Source organism: Triturus cristatus, chromosome 7 (assembly GCF_964204655.1).
Source record: "Triturus cristatus chromosome 7, aTriCri1.1, whole genome shotgun sequence".
Taxonomy (NCBI): domain Eukaryota; kingdom Metazoa; phylum Chordata; class Amphibia; order Caudata; family Salamandridae; genus Triturus; species Triturus cristatus.
In genome coordinates, this window is record NC_140590.1 from 149,224,536 (window position 1) to 149,244,772 (window position 20,237).

Here is a 20,237-nt window from a genome sequence, read left to right on the forward strand (position 1 = left end):
GGATCCCTGCCCATGTCTTTGCTGTGACTAGTGTCAGGAGAACTTGGAGGGGTGTCTGTAAGCAGCTGTCCACCAGTTCTGATGTCTGGCAGCACCACTACTGACTGGAGGGTGCAAAAGCCCAGCTGGAGGGGTGATAGATTTAATGGGTCTCCTGAGTGGTTTATTTACATGTGTCCAAAGAGCCTTTATTACCTCTATACAGAGAGGTCCGTGGTGATAAGTGTTTTTCCTCCTTCAGCTTACCAGGAAGCACCTATATATGTCTGTATGTTAATCAAGCATGATTATTTAAAAGAATTGTCCCCTATACTCTGTTCCTTTCTTTGAATTCTATTCATCAGCTATGGTGCAAGCAGTAGTTATTCCTTTTAATTGCAGGCAAGTAGTAACTGCTCACTTAACTAGGCAAGGGCTCACTAATGGTGGAGGAGAAGTTACCTTTGTGGTTGAGGCACACGAAGCATGCAGATGAGAAGTTTTTTATTTTATATTTTGTTTAAAAAGCCATAAAACACAATAGGAAGTGTAGAAGGTAAAAGATATCCCTAAAACATTACGGGGAAGATTTAGAATAAAATGTCCAAATATCTTAGAAGTCTCCACCATAGGGAAACAGAGTAAAAAATTAGGATGAGATGGACTCCTACTCTGCGCAGACTACACCTTAAATATGCCGGTACTTCAGATAAGTGCTGGATGTGTAACTCTGGGGAGGAAACAATGGTATTCATCTGAAGGGACTGTCAGTTAATCAGATATTTTATAAGGAAGCGTTGAGCAATGTAGATAACCTTATGGAACTCCGATTATACAGAACCCGGAATATGTCCTCTCACACATAGGAGTAGCCTCTGGTTTATGGGGAATCAAGGTTTGCAATGCCAAGCAATGATCCTGCATACGTCGGGACCTGCAAAGCGACTCATAGCAAGGTGCTGGAAATAGAACGACCCCCTCATGCAGTAAAATGAAGTCTTGTGACAACCCAGGGCCATAGAGCAGATGACTCGTGATGGCCCGCGCCCTACTGAATGCATCAAGAAGTGTGGAGCCCATTGGACCTTATCTTAGGGCAGGAGTCTCCACCCTTGGGAGAGCACTGGGACTCTTCGGGATGAAGACGCCTCAACAATGTCAGAGTGGTTTCTAGTGCAGGAAGGGTTGGGGAGGGGGACGTTCCCAAGAGGCTACAATATGCAGGATGGTAGGCTCGAGAAGCGGTGGGGTGAGATTTAATAGGGGGTTGGGGTTATTAGGACACTGCAGATTGTTGTAAACGGTAACATGCATGATCACTTGGTAGTCTGGTGATGACACGTTATTTATTAGGCTGGAGACGATTGATAATTGAGTTCCGTCGTTCATTTTGGCATCGATGAATGTATTGCGTCCTTTAGATGCGAATAAAACGTTATACTATTGTTTCCTTTTGCATATTGTGTGCAATACGCACACACAGATAACACTTCTGCGGTCGGCACTCCCACATGTCGTACGCCTTTCATTTGAACAACAGAAACTACTGTTAAAAAACAAAAAAAGGGAACTCAGTTGCAGTTCGCGCTGCTTAGATTGCTGTTATCATGAGCATCGTCCTCGCAAACTCCCAAACTCCTCCTCTTTTCGACACTTCCGTCCTTATCAGAATGGTTCCTCTAATCCGATGTTCCGTTTTTCCGAAGTCCTTTGAGCCCCGCGCAGCCGTAACTAGTGCACGATCAGTGAAGGCTGAGGAGTGTTCGTTCTGTATCGGCCACCATCCCTCGACAGCGCCGTTCCTCGGAGCGCTCCGCTTTTCACCGGAGACGCGTTAGGTTTCCCCGGACGGACTGCATGTACTTCAGGCCGCTGCTCAGGTAGGTGTAGCCATTTTTGACCTGCCACCGCTTGACACTAACAGCTACTCTCCCGCTCCCCTGCTACTCCTCACCCAGGCCCGCCCCCGCCGCTTATAGAGGTCTCACTGCAACATTTAATTTCGGGGTCTGTAAGCGGCATGATTGATGACAGTATCTCTTTCAGATGTTTTAAAAAGATTTTTCAGAACCATTTTCAAAAGCGGTAACTCTCTCTGCCAGGCTAATGCGTATTAAAGAGGAGGGTGTGTGGCTTAACGACCAGAGCTGTCGAATTTGGAATTGGAATGCGAAGTTCGAGTCTCGGCATCGCGTGACATCCTGCGATTCTGAGCAAACCACTCAATCTCTCCGTATCTTCAAAGTACAACAGCAAATGAACTGGTGTTCGTGTGAAGTGCTGCGGGTCGAGTTCGGGCTATATAAACCTGTAAAACAAAAAAACTGAAAGGTCTGTTTGGATTATTGCTTACTAAATTCTGTCTGGCTATGCAGTATTGTGCCAGTGTAATGCAGGTTCTACAAGCATTCTTGAGTAAGGTCACCCGATTCCATGTCAGAACCCCATATTTCAGTCCTGGATTTTCCGTGCATGGGCGTCAATCAATAAATCAATCAGAAGTTTGTTAAGCGCAACTACTCACCCGTGAGGGTCTCAAGGTGTTTGAGGGGGGAGGGGGTGGGCGGTAGTGCAGGATCCATTCCATCAAGGAATGAGTCTGTTGAAGAGCCATGTTTTGAGGTTTCTTGCGAAGATTGGGAGCGATGTTGTCTGTCTGAGGTGGAGCGGTAGGGTGTTCCAGGCTCTGACTGCGAGGAAGGAGAAGGAGCGGACTCCTGAACTTGTCTTCCTTGTGCGGGGATCACGGTGTAGGAGAGCTGGGCTGATCGTAGGGTCCTTTGGGGTGCGTGGAATTTGAGTTGGCTGTTCAAGTATGCTGGTCCGGTGCCGTGGAGGGCCTTTTGTGCGTGGGTGAGTATCTTGAAGGTGATTCTCGCTACGATGGGGAACCTGTGGAGTGTGTGCAGATGTTGGGAGATGTAGCAGTGTTTTGGCAGGTTGAGGATCAGTCTTGCGGCGGCGTTCTGGATGTTCTGTAGCTTGCAGGTGAGGTTTTTGTTTATTCCGGCGTAGAGTGTGTTGCCGTAGTCGAGTCTGCTGGTGACCAGGGCGTGAGTGACGGTCTTTCTGTGTTCGAGGGGATCCATTTGAAGGTCTTACGAAGGAGGCTGATGCAGCGTGGAATCCAAAATCCTCCCTTCGTCACAGACCAAAGATCTCACTACCACATTCAATCAACACATTTACTGGTGGGGTCCATAACACCAACATTCACACTCCATTGGTCTGTTTTTCCTGGGAGATGATTGTTCCAAACGCTGACATGAAAGGAATACCTTATAACATAAAGTGACTATATTTAACTTATCCTATACTAATCCTACTAAATATCCCTTTCATGTAACTTCCCTAGATGGATCTGTGTTAGTTGCAAGTTTGGCAACTTCTAATATCCTTATTACCTTTAAATTTGAACATTTCTCATGAATAAACAACACAGCCCATTTGAATAATTAATAACCCATTTTATCTGGGTTAATGCCAATCTGGAAGAAAATGTTATTCAAAATCACAATTTACCATATTTACCTATTCTGGCTAAAAGTCATCCTCTAAGTCAATCAGCTTGTCCTGCAGCACGCTATAGTCTCATAGATTGGATTGAGACCATAGGAGCGTACTTGTCAATCTATGCCCATATAATTGGTTCAGTTCATCAGGAGATTGGGCATCAGTTCAGTCCGTCAAAGATTCAGGGAAACAGCTGTCCTGCAGCGTCACCGTCCTCTCCGTCAGCATAACGTCAGGAAATCGAGTTCGTCAAAAAGGCAAGACATTTAGTTCAATTCCCTCTCTACTTTTATAATGAAAATTATGTCAAAAAGTATCAAGATCGGAGTTTTCGGAAGTCCTGATTGGTTGTCTTGGGGTCATCCTACCGAGTTCCCATGGGGTTTAAGGCATAGTGTCATTGTGCTTGCTGGTTTCGGTTTTAAGAGACTTTCGATTGTTCTCAAATTCCTGGCGGGCTTCCCAGGCTGTCCTTGATGGGTACAGTTTGACTAGGGTCAAGATAAGGCCATTACTGCTAACGTTGGCGCAGGCGCACTTCATCCAGAACCTTGTGTTGTCAGAGCAGTCACGTTCAACGTCTCGGTCGGCCATTTTAACTAGGCCGAAATGGGCAACTTAAGCAAAACAAACACAAAACGTAATTAATACATAAAAATGACTAATAAATTGTTATTCCCTCACTAATACCCATATGTGTGTGTAATTATCTAGCATAATAGCGACAATCAAAGCAATTATACTTACTATTTGATGCGACTTACAATTTACATCACAAAAGCAACATATAACCTGCAATATTCTAATTTCTCTAATATTAGTATGCGTACATGATTTAATTCACTTATTAATTAGCCATGCAAATGCAAATCCCACGTGTAATCCACTTATTAATAAGGTTGTTTAGAATATCACTTCAAACAATGAATACGATTATAATTAATAAATTATTCTAATTAGTATGAACATGCAAATTGGGTGGGTATACAAACATTTTTGCATTACCCGCTCCAGCAATCCCCCCTTTGGTGATTTTATCACCACACTCCAACAAAAGAAAAAAAAAAAATATTTTCTTTATGGAAATGTGTTCTTGCTCTTATTCACAATTCAGTTTCCCCTAATTCTTCTCTTTTTGCTGATTTATACATACTCTCCTTCCACTCTTCTAATTCTATCTCTTCGAATTCTCTATCTTGTTTCTTAACCTTTCTCCGGATGTTTTCTCTTTTTTCTCTTTTCTTATTTTTATTGTTTTTACAACAAATACAACCCAATCTGGGGGGGCGCTAGCGAGCCCGGAGCAAGATGGCTGCGCTGTAGTGTAGCTCTGCTGGTCGAGCTGTCTTTCCGTCAATTATCAGAGCATATCGGCGCCATCCGTGGCCACTAACGACTGCTGCCTGCTACTGAAGTGTTTTGAGCTGCACTGGTACGAAAATTTACGCACTCAGCTGTCTCTGCCCCCGAGAATCCGAGCTTGTACTGGCGGTCCACGCTGGAGCTAAAATGGCAGCTGCTGGAGGGTCCGACTAACGACTTCGCCTGGGGAAGGCCCTGCACTGCCTGGTAGTGGGCGATACGCTGCGGTATTGCTGCTGAACAGGTACTTACGCGACGACGACTGCTGGTGGTCCTCCCGGGCCGTGCGGTGCTCGCTGTGTTGTCTTGTGGTGGCTGGCGGCCCCGGCGCCATCCCTCCCGGAGCCGGGTGCTGCTGCTATCTGCCTGCTGCTGGGACCGGGAGCTGCCGCGGAACTCCTACATTGGACGTCGCAGCGGAGATCTTGCCTGCGGACCGGAGTGGTGTTGCGGAGTCGGAGGCCTCCGATGCGGTGAGTTCCTGGCTGGCCTGGCGGCGTCCTAGTGGGGCGGAGCACTGGCTGCTGTAACCCGCTGGGAGCGGGCCGACCGAGGAGGACTGCGCCGCTCTCTGGGCCCTGCGGACTGGGGCTCCCTGCGGCCGCTGGCGAGGCCTGGGACGGCCGGAAAGGACTGTGGTGCATCTGGGTCCCGGCTGCGGTGGACGTCGATGGGGGAGCCTGGCTCCTGACACCGGTGAGTGAGCGCTGGTGGGGGCATCTGGGGCGTGCCTCACTCGTGGCATGGCGGCAGGCGGTGTGGCCTGGGGGACCCCCTGGACTTCTTGAGGCCTGCTGGAAGACGTGTAGTGTACTTGACCATCCAGGAGAGTGCATCCTGAGCAGTGCGACGCATGAGTTGCCCCTGTGGGGTTATGTGGCCCCTAGTGCAGTACTTGGGCAGTTGCTGATCTCTGATCGGGCCGGATGATCGCTGTCCTGATCAGGGGTGTGTAGGCTGAGTCACCATTGCACCCTGTATTCCCTGCCTCCCTGGGGGAAACTAGCTTGCTCAGGCACTGGTGCTTAGCTATATCTCTGCCCTAGTGTGTAGTGTACGCTAGTGTGTAGTGTGGCTGCAGGCGCTGATTGCTGGTTCCTTCTGCAACTGCCCTCCTTGCCTGACTGTGGGGAACTACAAGCATGGGTCGCACGGATAAACAACAGAGTAAGCTTCAGTTTGAGGCTAAATTAAGTACCAAAGCTCCTACACCTGCCGCCCCTGGCTCGGAATCGGAGCCGGAGCAGGGCCCGACCGCACGGCTGTAGCGCATGATGCTCCGTATGCAGCAAAGCCTCCAAACCATAGATGCAAAAATCGATGGTTTAAATCTCCACATGGACAGTATGGCTTCGAAGCTGGATAAGCATGGTGCGCAAATTGCAGAGGCAGAGACCCGCATTTCAGCGGCGGAGGACCGGATGGAGGCGGTGGGTACCTCATGTGCCACTATGGAGAAAGTACTTGAAGTCATAAAAGCTAAAAGGGAGGACATTGAAGCTCGTTCCCGAATGAATAACCTGCGCATTATTGGGGTGGCCGAAACTACCAACACTGGTCCCATGGAACTGTATGTTGAGTCGATGATCACGGCACTGCTGGGCGCTGAACATTTCTCTAAGGTGTTTATCGTAGAGCGCGCTCAAGGCTCCCTGGCCCCTAGACCCGTCCCGGGAGCCCCGCCGCGACCAATAATTGCCAGACTCCTTAATTATAGGGATAAAGATGTGGCTCTCCGCCTGGCCAGGGAGAAGGAGAGGCTTGACTATCGGGGAACGAAAATAGAACTGTTCCCTGACTTCACCATAGCAGTGCAGCAGGCTCGACGTGAGTTTCAGGTTGTGAAGAAAAAACTGCAATCTCTTTAAATTCCCTATGCTATGCTCTACCCGGCTCGCCTGAGGATACAACACGATGGGAAGGCGCGTATCTTCACGACCCCAAAGGAGGCACTGCAATATGCCAGTCGGTTGGAGCGGCAAGAGTCGGCAGGCAGGAAAAATGGACATTCTGACTCTGATGACTGAATGTGAGGCTCTAGGCTATCCGGGCCACTTACTGCTATCCTGCCTGGCATTCTTCTGGCTCCTCACTGTGTATGTTGGCTAATGTGACATTTCCACTTTGTGTGTGCCATGATTGGTAGCTGCTGCTCGGGGTGCCGGCATGGGGGCATGTTTAGAATGCTATTCTACTCATAATGGTAGTACCAGGTAGATATGGTTACATTTAGCATTTTTGTGTAGTCCACGAGGTGGTTGCCAATTTTCCTCTAGCTCGACCCAACCCGCCTATGCAGGGGGCCAGGAGCCTCTAGTGACCCCTGAAATGGGAATTCCCCGCAAAGTTTTGTGTGTATGTTGGTGCCAGGTTGGCGCCTTTGTTGGGGTACTGTATTTTTTTGCTCTCACTCTATTATGTGCTAGGAAAATGCGATTGTTCTGTTTTCGTTTGGTTCATGAAAGGGAATGTATGTGGCAGTGTTTATTGGCCGCAGTGGGGGGATGGGGTGGTTGGGGGATCTATGACTCAATGTGTTGGCTTGGTGCAGAATCTAATGTTGCATGCTATATGGTGCCACGAATGTGGCTGTTGTCCAGTTGCCTTACTATGTCCCAGAGTACGTTGCTGTGGTAGTTAACAACCGGTCAAACCTTACTTGGATGAGCTGGAATGTCGGGGGGCTTAACAACGCTAAGAAAGTGCGGCAGGTGCCTGCCTATCTGGACAGGCATAAGGTGCAGGTCGCACTGCTGCAGGAGACACATCTCACGCAACAGTCCGCCTCGAAGGTCGCCGCTGGGTGGGCGGGGGTGAGGCTGGCTGCGTCCTACTCCTCGTACGCTCGGGGGGTCATGATACTGGTCAAAAAAAATGTTCCCTATACGCCTATCCAGGTGGATGTCGATACAGAAGGCCGGTATATCATAGCTCAGGGTACGCTTTATAATACGCCGTTAACTATTGTTAATATATATGGTCCAAATACGGATGATCCCGCTTTTTTTGACACTCTGTGGGGTAAACTCTCCAGTATCTCCTGTGAGACCATTATTTGTGGCAGGGACTTCAATGTGGTGCTTGACCCTGCGCTGTACAGAAAAACAACAGTCGTATATCCCTCCCGAAGGGCCACCGGTGTACTACGTGAGGGAATGAGATCATTGGGGCTTGTTGATATCTGGAGGCAGCGACATCCTCCAGCTATGGAGGGAGCATGTCATTCGTATGCGCTGGAGGCTTGGTCCCGTATTGACTATTGGCTGGGAATGCCGGATGTTTGTAGTTGGGTTGTACAGATAAGGCATTTACCTAGAACTTTATCTGATCACTCCCCAGTGGCTCTGGATGTGATGCTGCCCTCTCGAATCCCGCCTCCCTTCCAGTGGCGCTTACAGTCCTCCTCCCTTCTTGATCCGGTGTTTAAGGAAGTTGTTCGTAAGGCTATAGCGGATTACTTCTCAGTAAATACAGGGTCAGTTACGACTATGGGGGCATTATGGGAAGCCTTTAAATTGACCATTCGGGGGGAATGTATAGGTCTGCAGGCTGGAGTCTTGAAGTCTCTCCGTCGCACCATGGGGGTACTGGAGAGGGAGTTGGGTAATGTGGAACATTTATATAGTGTCCGGCCTAGTCTGACTGTCTTGGCACAAATAAAGGAATTTTTTTTAGCATATAACGACTCTGCCGAGCAAGAGGTTAGACATCTCTCCAGGTGCAGTAAGGCGCGCTATTACGGTGAGGGTGGACGGCCGGGGAGGACACTTGCTGCCCGCATCCTTGATCCGCATCATAGGGCGCCGGTTGTTCAGGGGATTAAGGTCGATGAAGGTGTGCGCCATGACGCTGACGGTATTTTGCGGGCGTTCTCTGATTATTACACTGAAATGTATGTCCACCAGCCTACGGCTAGCCCTGATGAACTAGAACAATATCTAGATGATATCTCCCTGGTGTGGTTGTCGTGCAGACAGCAAGAGTTTCTGATGCACCGCCTAACACTGGGGGAAATACAAGATGCTATTACAGCACTACCTGGCGGTAAGGCAGCGGCAACTGACGGGCTGCCAGCTGAATTTTATAAAGAGTATGCTGACCAGTTAGCACCATGTCTGCTACAGCTATATGAGGAAGCCTATGAGACCCAATGTTTGCCGCCGACCCTTCGGGAGGCGCTGGTGGTCGCCCTTTTGAAGCCTGACAAGCCACCTGATCAATGCGACTCGTACCGCCCATTGCCCCTAATAAACACTGATGTTAAAATTCTGGCAAAGGTATTGGCCACGAGGCTCCAACTTCTCCTTCTGGTTATGGTGCTCCCAGACCAGTCGGGGTTTATTCCCACTCGCTCCACATCCCACAACTTACGTACCATATTCGCAGTAATGCATGTGTTAAAACCCACACTTCCGGCAGTAGCAGTGCTACTTGACGCTGCAAAAGCGTTCGATTCTATAGTATGGTCCTATATGATTGCGGTCCTCCATTGTATGGGCGTCCCGTTTGTGTTCACAAACTGGATTAGATTGCTGTATACTAAGCCGGAAGCCAGAGTTCGAATTAAAGGTCACCTATCTGACTAATTTACTATTCACCGGGGTACTCGGCAGGGATGCCCGCTGTCGCCCCTGCTATTTGCGCTTGTACTGGAGCCCCTGGCCTGCATAATACGGCAAAGGCACACTGCGTCGGCATTGCGCTTTTTTCATCGACCGCTTACTGTCTCCTTGTACGCGGATGACATGGTACTGTATGTTCGTGAGCCAGCGCAGTATCTGGTGCCGCTTATCCGTGAATATATTCGGTTTGAACACTTCTCTGGCCTTGGAATCAACTGGTCCAAGTCCACTATATTGTCTCTCACTGATAGTACCCGGCCCTTTGGGATCTGCAGACGGTCATTCAAGCAAACTTTGGCACAGCTGTTACCAGACTGGAGGAGCAGGTGGTTCATTAAATTAAGCTGCCGTTCTCCTTCGCAGATCGCATAGCATTGGTGAAAATGATAGTGCTCCCGCGCTTTCTATATTACTTTTGTAACATCCCGGTGCGTCTTAACAAACACTTTTTTGGCACTCTTCTCTCCCTCCTGATCACACTGGCGTGGGGTGGGAAGAGGCCCGCCTTCGGTGGGAAATGCTTACATTACCATATGACCAGGGTGGGTTTGCGGCGCCGGATTTCTATCTCTACTACCTATGTGCACAGGCGCAGTACGCCTATTACTGGCAGCATGACCCTGCATACATCCCGCATGTGGCTCTGGAGGCGGGTGCAGTCCATCCTCTACCCCTTAAGGCGATGATTGTAAACACGCATACCATATATGAGAAGGGAGAATTTGACACGGTGCAGACTACCTCAAGCACCTGCTGCAAGCATGCCATTGCTCCATCACTCTGACCTCTCGGTTACCCAAGAGACGGGTACTCTGCGAACACTGGCGGAGATGGGACTTGGCGTCATGGCGGACATGTTCCCTGGGGGCCAGTTTATAACCTCAGTAGACCTGGCGGCCCGTGGTGAGGTCTCGGCCATGCAGCTCTTTGTGTATACTAGGTTGCGCTCTGCCATGCGTGCATTTAATCCACATTTCCCTTCTGAACCGCCGACTCTTGGGGCACTGCAGCTTCTTTACACGGCTACCTCTAGAGCCCGGCTGGTGACAAGGCTCTATAAGGCGTCCCAGCATGATAGGGTCTCTGTGGGGACTACGGCCCTGGACAATTGGAATATGGTGCTTCTGGAACCCCTCACGGAGGATGACTGGCTGGATGGCTGCAGCTTGACGGGCCGCCTGATGCCGAATGGCAACCTGCGCTTGGTGCACTTTAAGTATCTACATCAGTTGTACTATACACCGGCGCAGTTGTTTCAATTTGGGCTCCGACAGTCCGATGCCTGTAAGCGATGTGGTGCGTCTGGGGCAGGGTTTTATCATCTGGCATGGGAGTGTCTTAAGATATTTGATTATTGGGGTGAAGTTGTGAGAGTGCTCCGTCTGATGATTGAGGAGCTACTAGACCGTCCTCCACGGCTGTGTCTGTTGGGGTTTTGGGACTAAGGTGCACCCTTCTAATAAAAAACTCGTATCCATTGCATTGCTCATGGCTAAGCGAAGAATCTCTCTCTGTTGGGAGTCGATTAGCTCCTACAGCAAACATGTGGCTGCAAGACTTAGCATATTGCCGGGACCAGCTTACCTGCTATGCGGAGGAGCTGCCGGCAGCCTCGAGGCCACGGGACATCTGGAAACCACTTACATCATATCTGTTGTCACTTACTGATGTTTGATGTCTAGACTGTAGTTGTTGTGCTGCCCTGTTCATTTTCACTCTGTAGGTTGCTGCCTGACTTTCTGGCCTTGTCATTCTGGGACTGATTTGGGACATGATCTTGCGGCAATGTAAGTTCACTGCGGCACCGCCAAGTGCTTTACTCATTGTATTGATGCTATGACTCTGCCAACTTGCAAAATTTTGTATTGTATCTGAAATACATAAATAAAGTTTGGAAAAAAAAAATACAACCTAATCTTATTACTAATATTATTGAAATTACACGTTAGTGGAAACAATATTTTACCTATAAATGTACTACCTATCTTAACTAAAAAGATTTTAATAGCTGATATCTTCTTTCCAATCCTTTCCCAAACACTTTCAACCTCCAGTGGTACAATTTCGTCATGCAATTCTGTAATATTTTTAATGTAAATCTTTAGATCTTTACTTTCATCAGGAATGTAAGTACAACAGTGTTGAACTTTCAGCATTCCACAGACTCCACCCTATTTTGCTAATAATATATCAAGGGCAAGTCGATTTTGCATTACCATAGCACGCATGGCAACCATTTCAGTGTTTACCAATAAGAATCCTCCAGCGGTGCTTGTTGACAAGCGATCCACTACAGTTGATAATGTCCTAATTTTGTTTGCATTCAGAGATATTCCCACTGCTGGTATCAATGCTCCAAAAATGTCTCCTACAATTTCTGTCCAAGATTCTCTCTTACTACGTACTAAATAGTTAGTTAAACTATGTACACCGTTTTCTCCTCTATCCATATGGAAGATTTTTGGAAATACCCAGCCTACATAACATGTGCCATACCAATGGTCTGGCAAACGATAATATGCCCTGTTCCCACAGATAAAATATAGTCCAGGGAAAACTGGATCTCTTCCACCTTTAAATCCCCATCCACCCATGATTTGGTATGTATCATGGCACTCCCTGTTCCCTAAAAAGTAATTATCATATACAGTTTGATTCCTTCTTATACAGCATTTTCCTTTCTGAGGCCAGTCTAGAGCCATAGTTGGACTAGATTCTCCCTTCAACAAGTGTTTTTCCATCTCTACATCCCATACTGTTTTTTCCGCCCTTCCTTCAGAGGCCTTTCTTTGCATTTTCAGTCTCCTCTCTTTAACCATGTCTAAAAACGTCTTTTCCTCTGTCTGCAAACTGCAAGTCAAATTGTTTTTAAATATAGCTTCTAATGTTAGTTCTTTAGTTTCTAAGAAAAATTCACCTAATACCTTAGCAGGTTTTACCTTATTTAATTTATTAATTGCAGGTACTTGTGCGAAAATGTTATCTACATCTGAAAAATAATATTCTAATTTTCCTGTCTGATAAAACAAACTAGCTATTACACTACATGTTATTCCATATGTTACTGGAAGGTGATGATAAGTCACTCCTTCTGAAACAGAGGCAGGTAACTGCATGCAGACGTAGCAATACCTTACATCCATTGTCTTTACATATTCATACAATAATTTTGAAAACACATTGTTAGAAAAATCTGTTATAGACCTATCCTTATGTAAATAATTTTTATCTATTACAGTCGGTACTACCTTTGAAATTTTCCCTGCATTCGTTTTATTCACACTATGTCCTTCTAATGTATCTATAGTAACCTGAAAAGAAATCAAAAGAGCAAGTATGCTCCATAGAAGTATTAGTAATCCTGTACAACAACAACACATTTTACACCATCTTCTCATGAAGGTACATCTACCTTTACTACTTTCTATGTTAGCCATATCTGCTACAATGGACCGTGTCTTTTGACTTAGCTTCTTCTACTTCACAACTAGTTTTCTAACCCAAGGTTCTAAACCTTCTTGGCTCTACCAGTTTTATCTTTTTGTCTTATTTTTTTATTGTTTCTTCATCAGCATCTTTCTAGATTTATTCAGTTTTTGGCATCTCATCATCCTTTGCCTTCTTCTCGTAATCCGGATACAGAATTTCCTGAACTTCTGCTTCTTCTTCTCCAATGTCGGATAAGAGAACTCTCAGGATTTCTGATTCTTCCTCTTCTTCAACCACTTTCAGTACAGTCTCCTCTGGATTTCCTTGACTATCTGCCTCTTGTTTTCCTTCAGGCAGAGCCACGTACGTCCATTCCGGTGACTTATACTTCTGTTTAGGTTTCCTTGTTCTTCTGCTTTCTCTAGTTACACTTGTCTCTTCTTCCTTTGATTTCTCCTGACTCGTTACTTCATTCACCCGTTCAGCTCTTGGTGAATTTACTCGTGTTAGCCGATATCTCAATTTTTTAATTTTATTTGGCCATACATCGTCTTTTGCAACTCTTTTCAACTTCCTTCCTTTGTCATTCTTTTCATTTCTCCAAGCTCTCTTCCTTAGAACTCGACCTTCTGGTATTTCGTTCTCGCTTTCCTCTGATTCTGTCTCAACTTGCTTTTTCTTTTCAATTATCTCTTTTTCCACCACTTGTTTTGATTTCCCTACTTCTGTCCCTCCTCGAGTCTCCGACACGCAATCTTCCTGCTGACTACTTGTCCCTTCACCTAACTGGATGTTGCAGTTCCCTACACCTCCTCGGGGGTCTTCTGCAGAAACCTGTCCCTCTCTCTCTGTACCTGTCCCTTGTTCATCTAAACTGGTTATTTCAGGTGGAATTTCTCTCAGGCTTTCATCTGGCACTTCCTTCCCACTTATTTCTTTGATCGTTTCTTCTTTGTCTTTTATTCTGATCTTTTTATGTTCTTTCCTGGAACCTTGCTTTCCTTGTTCGTTTTCAGAATCTTAACTGGTATCAGAGATCTGCAATCTCCTTCTCAGAGAGTTACTTCTGGGGACTAGTGTTAGACTTGGTTCTGTTTCCCCCCTTTCAGAGTTTTCTTCTGCTTTTGACTCCGTCATCTGACTCAGTACTTGATTCTGATTCACCAAAATATTCTTTTTCTGTGCTGTCCACTGGATTTGGAATTCTCAAAGTATGACTCGCATGGATCCAGTTTTTCAATCCAGCACACTTTACAGCTGTAGTCGTGGTCAGAATGACTTGTTTCGGTTTTCCCCACCTCGGGACCAAACAGTTTCTTCTTCTGTGGACTTTTATCCTCACCCAGTCCCCTGGGCTCAGATCATGAGCTGGCTTGTTTTCAAGGGTGGTGGCATCCGCTCCAACCTGATGTAACACAGAATGGACTGCGTCGGCCAGGCTTTTACAGTATTCCAACACCATGTCATCAGTTATAGTCATCAGCTTGTTGACTGGTTGACTGGTATGAACACATGTCTCATGGCGCGTCCCATGATGATTTCATGGGGGCTAAACCCTGTAGTTCTGTCTGGAATTGATCTAATAGTCATGAGTACCAGAGGCAAGACATCGGGCCATTTCATTCCTGTGGCCAAACACATTTTCCCTATTCTATTTTTGATAGTGCCATTCATTTGTTCAACCACACCAGAAGCTTCTGGTCGATAGGCACAATGTAGTTTCTGCTGTACATTCAATGCTTCACAAATCAATTTTATGATCTCATTATGGAAGTGTCCTCCTCGGTCTTATTCAATTGTCACTGGGAACCCAAACCTAGGGATGAATTCTCTCAAAAGTAGCTTTGCCACTGTCATCCCATCATTTCTCCTTGTTGGAAATGCTTCCACCCACCTAGAGAATAGGCAAACCATAACCAAAACATACCTCAATCTGTTACAGGGAGGCATCTCAATGAAATCTACTTGCATTCTGGTAAAAGGCCCTCCTTCTCGGCCTATTGTTCCTAGACTTACTACTGTCTTTCTCCCAGGATTGTATTGCTGACATATTAGACATCTTTGGCATAAACTTTCTGCTACAAGTCTGAACTTTGCATTGTACCAGGTCTGCTTAAATGACCTGATCATGGCGTCTCTCCCTATGTGTCCTTGGCCATGATACATCCGTGCCATGGTAGACATCATGCTATCAGGCATAACTGGTCTTCCATCTCGGTAAACCCACACCTGATCTTTCTCTCTTGGTGCATATCCTGCTTTTATCCACTACTTCATTTCCTCATCTCCTGCTTCTTCCTGCAATTGTCTTACTTCTTCCCATGTTCCCACAATGTTAGTAAACATTAAGGAGCAAGAAAACGTTTCTCTTTCCTTAGCCTGATTGATAGAATTCTGATTCCGTGCGCAATATTGCGCCATGTCGTTGGCATACCTGTTCCCTGTTGAGATATAGTCACCACCATAATTATGAGCAGCACATTTCACAACAGCCAATTGCCTAGGCAGCTGTATCGCCTCAAGCAACTTTCCAACCACTTCAGCATTCTTAATAGGAGTTCCACTTGAGGTTAGGAAACCCCTCTGTAGCCACAATTGGCCAAAGTCGTGGACCACTCCGAAGCCTTACTGGCTGTCAGTTATCACAGTCACTCTCACACTTTTCCCAATCTTACATGCTCTGGTCAGGGCCACTAATTCTGCTACTTGAGCTGATTTTACTCCTTTCAGGTAGGATGCTTCCAAAACTGCTGCAACTGTGCATACTGCATATGCTGCACTCAGCACTCCTTCATCTATTCTCAAACATGACCCATCAACAAACATCACAAAATCACTTTCTGGTAAAGGTACATCTTTTATATCTGGTCGTGATTTTGTGCAAAAATCAAGTACATCCAAACAGTCATGATCTGCTTCATCTCTGACTTTCACATTCTCAGCATCGGGCAACAATGTTGCAGGATTCACATTCAAGCATCTCACAAGACTCCCATTAGTTGCACCTAATATGACCTTTTCATATTTAGTCAGCCGACTATGTGTCATATACTGAGTACGACTCCTTGTTAAAAGGATCGCCACATCATGAGGTACAAACACTTTCAATGGATAACCCATCACAATTCCTTTACTTTGCTCCAAACTCCGACATGTAGCAGCTACTGCTTTCAAACACCCAGGTAAGGCTACAGCTACTGGGTCAAGCATTGATGAAAAATATGCAATTGGTCTCCTAAGGTTTCCATGTTTTTGTATTAACACAGAAAGTGCACAGCCATTTCTCACTGCAATACAATTCAAACTCTTTCTCATAGCCCGGCATACCTAATGCAGGTGCTTCACACAATCCATCTCTCAATTGTTTGAATGCTGCCAATTCTTCCTTGTTCAAATCAATAGGATCCTTCACATCACTCCTCGTCAATTGCACCAAAGGTTTTGCAATCAAAGAAAAGTTGCTGATCCACTGACGACAATATCCCACCATTCCCAGAAACATTCTCACCTCTCTTTGAGTCATGGGAGCTCTCATTCCTTTTATGATTCTGATCCTGTCTATCTTTATTTTTCTCTGTCCTTTCTCAATGTTCTGCCCTAAGTACTGTACTTCCTTTTTGCAAAACTGTAATTTTGATGGTGACACCTTCAGTCCTCCATCTGCCAAATGATTCAATAGTGCTATAGTGTCTACCTCACATGCCTCCCGTGTTTTTGACGCCACAAGAAGGTCGTCAATGTATTGAACTAACACTGAATTTTTGGGCATTTCTAGACTCTCCAAAGACTTTTTCAATAGCTGATTAAATATTGAAGGACTTTCTGTATACCCTTGTGGGATTCGGCACCATGCCAAGATACGCTCACCAAAACGAAATGCAAACATTTGCTGACTGTCATGGTGCAATGGGATAAAAAAGAAAGCGTGGCACAAATCAATCACTGTGTACCATTCTGTATCCTAGGGAATCTGATATAAAATCACTGATGGATTTGGTACAATTGGACAACATAACACTACGATTTTGTTCACCTTTCTCAGATCTTGTACTATTCTAAATTTCCCATTAGGCTTTTTTAGTCCCATTATGGGTGAATTACATGGACTGCTCATTATTTCTCTCAAAATTCCTTGCTTAATCATCTTTTCTATTATAGGAGTTACTCCTTCAATTATTTCGGGTGGCAATTTATATTGAGGGACATTTGGATAGCTTATTCCTTCTTTTACTGTTATTTTTATTGGATCTACATTTCTCATTTCATTAGTCCTACATCTTCTCCAGTGAAATCCCATACTTCTGCTTTTACATATTGTTTCAGTTCTTTAGGTAATTCATCAGGGTTGAATACAGCATAGGTTTCAACAGCTTCATTTTCTCTATTGGCTATTGTCACTTTATACAGTACATCATCATCTGGTGTTTCAAATGCTATTCCATCTGGAGTACAAAATATAGTGCAATTCATTTTGCACAGCAGGTCCCTACCTAATAGATTCACTGGACTGGTATCGCACACGACAAATCGGTGCATTTCTGAGAATTTCCCTATGCTAACTTTCACTGGTTCTGTAAGGTAAGTTTTAATCTGTCTGTTGGATACACCAACTACTTGGAATGTTTCATCCGAGAGAGGAAGATTCTTAACATCAGCTGATCTAACAGTTGATGGAGTAGCACCATTTTCAACTAGGAAAGTAATATTTTCATCATTAACCTTCCCATCCACAAATGGGCCTGTCTGGTCTACTTCTAGAGTTGCCCCAAGTACGCACTCTTCTTCCTCCCTTCGGCACCGTCAATAGCTTTCTGCTGTGTCACTCTCATCGCGTTGCAGCCAATACTGCGAGACAGCGCTAGCGCGTGGCAGCTTATTTACCTGGACTATCAAGAAGAATGTTACCAGTTGTTCCTAAATGGAAAGGGAAGATTGGAGGTGAATCGATAAGAGAGCCTAATAGGACTACATGTGCACTATGTGTGAAGTGGGTAATCCTTTTGTTGGATATTAATGCCCTCACACACCCTTTCAGGTGTCATGCTTCATCATCTGGGCTGCTCCTCGCCGGGCCGGCGGTGCAATGCCCAACGGGCTCCCTAAAAGGGGCACTTTATCGGAGTTCTTTTAATCCAACAGCCGTTTGGTGAAGTGCGGGTGTGGGGGCCTGATTATTGTAGATACGAAAAAGTGATTTAAAACAGGGTCGAGAGTACCAGTATGGGAATTCAATTTTATTCTAAAAGTCTCCTTCCCTGATTAAAAGGTGTGTGTGGCACTCGGTAGAGTTTAATGTCTCTAATTAGAGTGCTTAAAATTGGTGGTCAACATGTTTCTCGCTCAGAGCTCGTGCGCTCGCGATTCTTCAGGACCTATAAAACTATCTACAAAAAGGGGGACTATACAGAATATTGGTCTCCTAGTCACAATAAGTAATGTGAAAAAATCATTTAGCTAGAATACCTGTCATGGTCTGGTGCTACCTGTAAAAGAGGGAGGACGGTAGGTTAAACAGATCATTGTAAAGACATATATGACCACAGGTAATAGATAAATGAATAACAAACAAAAAGGCTTTCAAGGTGATTCATCTCCGTCAAGTTGTAAAGGAATCAGTGGTGACTACTGATGCATGAGCGTCAAAAAACCGCTCATATAAAGTGGTGTACCATCAAAGTGAACTATAGTGACTATTCACCTATGTGGAACAAGTAAAAAATAAATAAAAGCGGCAGAAAATATCGTTGGACTCACCCTATTCAGTAGGACTGCGGACCACAACAGTACTTGGTGGACTCAGCGTGAGCCAAAGGACCTCTAAAAGTAGGTCTAGACCAAAGGGTAGTAACAAACTTAATGGTGTAGAACAGGGGAGGGAGAGTCACAAGTCACAGCAGATAGACATGAGAACACATGGAGCAATAATAATACAGATAGTAAATAATAGTTAACCACGTAGACAGGCTGTGATCCAAAGGGTGTGAAGTGGATATATGTTAAAAACCCTTTTAAACAAAGGCTATTATCCAGCGTGGCTATAGAAATCTGTATTAGGGACAGTTTCTAAGATCTAATGTGTGTGAGCGCTATCCCACATGCTCGCAATAAGCGTGGTGTTCCTCGCTGGTAGACCAGATAAATAAAGAGCTACGGGTCAGAATTGGAAGTTAAAAAGGCTAGCCAAACCGCCGGTGCTTTACAAGTAATGAAGAGCCTGGCGTTTAAAGGGAAATCTTTAAGATCTTTAAACGCCAGGCTCTTCATTACTTGTAAAGCACCGGCGGTTTGGCTAGCCTTTTTAACTTCCAATTCTGACCCGTAGCTCTTTATTTATCTGGTCTACCAGCGAGGAACACCACGCTTATTGCGAGCATGTGGGATAGCGCTCACACACATTAGATCTTAGAAACTGTCCCTAATACAGATTTCTATAGCCACGCTGGATAATAGCCTTTGTTTAAAAGGGTTTTTAACATATATCCACTTCACACCCTTTGGATCACAGCCTGTCTACGTGGTTAACTATTATTTACTATCTGTATTATTATTGCTCCATGTGTTCTCATGTCTATCTGCTGTGACTTGTGACTCTCCCTCCCCTGTTCTACACCATTAAGTTCGTTACTACCCTTTGGTCTAGACCTACTTTTAGAGGTCCTTTGGCTCACGCTGAGTCCACCAAGTACTGTTGTGGTCCGCAGTCCTACTGAATAGGGTGAGTCCAACGATATTTTCTGCCGCTTTTATTTATTTTTTACTTGTTCCACATAGGTGAATAGTCACTATAGTTCACTTTGATGGTACACCACTTTATATGAGCGGTTTTTTGACGCTCATGCATCAGTAGTCACCACTGATTCCTTTACAATTTGACGGAGATGAATCACCTTGAAAGCCTTTTTGTTTGTTATTCATTTATCTATTACCTGTGGTCATATATGTCTTTACAATGATCTGTTTAACCTACCGTCCTCCCTCTTTTACAGGTAGCACCAGACCATGACAGGTATTCTAGCTAAATGATTTTTTCACATTACTTATTGTGACTAGGAGACCAATATTCTGTATAGTCCCCCTTTTTGTAGATAGTTTTATAGGTCCTGAAGAATCGCGAGCGCACGAGCTCTGAGCGAGAAACATGTTGACCACCAATTTTAAGCACTCTAATTAGAGACATTAAACTCTACCGAGTGCCACACACACCTTTTAATCAGGGAAGGAGACTTTTAGAATAAAATTGAATTCCCATACTGGTACTCTCGACCCTGTTTTAAATCACTTTTTCGTATCTACAATAATCAGGCCCCCACACCCGCACTTCACCAAACGGCT

At 45.3% G+C, this 20,237-nt stretch overlaps 1 protein-coding gene across 2 annotated transcripts in view; it reads left to right on the forward strand.

Moving 5' to 3' along the window:
* Window positions 1–1,637: 1,637 nt before the first annotated feature.
* The window catches only part of LOC146809072 (B-cell receptor CD22-like), a 417,204-nt gene continuing 398,604 nt past the window's right edge, over window positions 1,638–20,237 (forward strand). The window contains exon 1 of one of the 2 annotated variants that reach the window (XM_085615878.1): window positions 1,638–1,859. The gene's annotated coding sequence lies outside the window, so the exon portion shown is untranslated. The remainder of the gene's footprint in view (window positions 1,860–20,237) is intronic. The other variant, XM_085615879.1, reaches the window with a different exon arrangement.